Source organism: Rattus norvegicus, chromosome Y, assembly GCF_036323735.1.
Source record: "Rattus norvegicus strain BN/NHsdMcwi chromosome Y, GRCr8, whole genome shotgun sequence".
NCBI lineage: Eukaryota > Metazoa > Chordata > Mammalia > Rodentia > Muridae > Rattus > Rattus norvegicus.
In genome coordinates, this window is record NC_086040.1 from 51,635,134 (window position 1) to 51,638,240 (window position 3,107).

Genomic DNA, 3,107 nt, shown 5'->3' on the forward strand with positions numbered 1-3,107 from the left:
CGAGGGACGTGGACACCAGGATTAGATCCAGTTTCGTTGACACCAGGATTAGATCCAGTGACATTGACACCAGGATTAGATCCAGTGATGTTGACACCAGGATTAGATCCACTGACGCTGACACCAGGTTTAGATTAGTGACATGGACACCAGGAATAGATCCAGGGACGCTGACACCAGGATTAGATCCATGGACATTGACAACAGGAATAGATCCAGTGACGTTGACACCAGGATTAGATCCAGTGACATTGACACCAGGATTAGGTCCAGGGACGTGGACACCAGGATCAGATCCAGGGACGCTGAAACCAGGATTAGATCCAGGGATATTGACACCAGGATTAGATCCAGCGACGTTGACACCAGGATTAGATCCAGTGACGTTGAAACCAGGATTAGATCCAGGGACGTTGACACCAGGATTAGGTCCAGGGACGTTGACACAAGGATTAGGTCCAGGGACGTTGACACCAGGATTAGATCCAGTGACGTTGACACCAGGATGAGTTCAAGGTACGTTGACACCATGATTAGATCCAGTGAGGCTAAAATCCAGGATGAGATCCAGGGACGTAGACACCAGGATTAGGTCCAGGGACGTTGACACCAGGATTATGTCCAGGGACGTTGACACCAGGATTAGATCCAGTGACGTTGACACCAGGATTAAATCTAGTGACGTTGAAACCAGGATTAGATCCAGGGACTTTGACACCAGGATTAGATCCAGTGACGTTCACTCCAGGATTAGATCCAGGGACGTTGACACCAGAATTAGATACAGGGATGTTGACACCAGGATTAGATCCAGGGACGTTGACAGAAGGATTAGATCCAGTGACTTTGACACCAGGCTTAGGTCCAGGGACGTTGAAAAAAGGATTAGAACCAGGGACGTTGACCTCAGGATCAGATCCAGTGTCGTTGACACCTGGATCTGATCCAGGGACATTGACACCAGGATCAGATCCAGGGATGTTTAAACAGGATTAGAACCAGTGACGTTGATACCAGGATTAGATCCAGGGACGTTGACACCAGGATTAGTATCAGGGACGTTGACTCCAGAATTAAATCCAGTGACTTTGACACCAGGATTAGATCCAGTGACGCTGACTCAAGGATCAGATCCAGTGACGTTGATACCAGGATTAGATCGAGGGACGTGGACACCAGGATTAGATCCAGTTTCGTTGACACCGGGATTAGATACAGGGACGTTGACACCAGGATCAGATCCAGGGACGTTGACACCAGGATCAGATCCAGGGACGTTGACACCAGGATCAGATCCAGGTACGTTGACACCAGGATCAGATCCGGTGACGCCTACACCAGGATCAGATCCAGGGACGTTGAAACCAGGATTAGATACAGGGACGTTGACACCAGGATTAGATCCAGGGACGTTGACACCAGGATTAGATCCACTAACGTTGACACCAGGATTAGTTCCAGTGACTTTGACACCAGGATTAGGTCCAGGGACTTTGAAAAAAGGATTAGAACCAGGGACGTTGATACCAAGATTAGATCGAGGGACGTTCTCACCAGGATTAGATCCAGTTTCGTTGACACCGTGATTAGATTCAGGTACGTTGACACCAGGATCAGATCCTGGGATGTTGACACCAGGATCAGATCCAGTGTTGTTGACACCAGGATTAGATCCAGGGACGTTGACACCAGGATTAGATCCTGTGATGCTGACACCAGGATTAGATCCAGGGACGTTGACACCATAATTAGATCCATTGACGTTGACACCACGATCAGATCCAGTGACGCTGACACCAGGATTAGATCCAGGGACGTTGACACCAGGATTAGATCGAGTGACGCTGACACCAGGATTAGATACAGGGACGTTGACACCAGAATTAGATCCATTGACGTAGACACCAGGATTAGATCCAGTGACGCTGACACCAGGATTAGATCCAGGGACGTTGACACCAGGATTAGATCGAGTGACGCTGATACCAGGATTAGATACAGGGACGTTGACACCAGAATTAGACCCAGGGACGTTAACACCATGATTAGAGCCAGGGACGTTGACACCAGGATTAGATCCATTGACGTTGACACCAGGATTAGATCCAGTGAAGCTGACACCAGGATTAGATCCATGGACGTAGACACCAGGATTAGATCCAGTGACGTTCATTCCAGGATTAGATCCAGGGACGTTGACACCAGAATTAGATCTAGGGATGTTGACACCAGGATTAGATCCAGGGACGTTGACAGCAGGATTAGATCCAGTGACTTTGACACCAGGCTTAGGTCCAGGGACGTTGAAAAAAGGATTAGAACCAGGGACGTTGACCTCAGGATCAGATCCAGTGACGTTGACACCTGGATCTGATCCAGTGACATTGACACCAGGATCAGATCCAGGGACGTTTAAACCAGGATTAGATCCAGTGACGTTGATACCAGGATTAGATCCAGGGACGTTGACACCAGGATTAGTATCAGGGACGTTGACTCCAGAATTAAATCCAGTGACTTTGACACCAGGATTAGATCCAGTGACGCTGACTCAAGGATCAGATCAAGTGACGTTGATACCAGGATTATATCGAGGGACGTGGACACCAGGATTAGATCCAGTTTCGTTGACATGCGATTAGATTCAGGGACGTTGACACCAGGATCAGATCCAGGGACGTTGACACCAGGATTAGATCCACTGACTCTGACACCAGGTTTAGATCCAGTGACGCTGACACCAGGATTAGATCCAGTGACGCTGACACCAGGATTAGATCCAGGGACGTTGACACCAGGATTAGATCCAGGGACATTGACACCAGGATTAGATCCAGTGATGCTGACACCAGGATTAGATCCAGGGACGTTAACACCAGGATTAGATCCAGAAATGTTGACACTAGTATTAGATCCAGTGACGTAGACTCCAGGATTAGATCCAGGGACTTTGAAAGCAGGATTAGATCAAGTGACGTTGACAACAGGATTAGATCCAGATACGTTGACACCAGGATTAGATCCAGTGAAGTTGACAACAGGATTAGATCCAGGGACGTTGAATCCAGGATTAGATCCAGTGACGTTGACACCAGGATTAGGTCTAG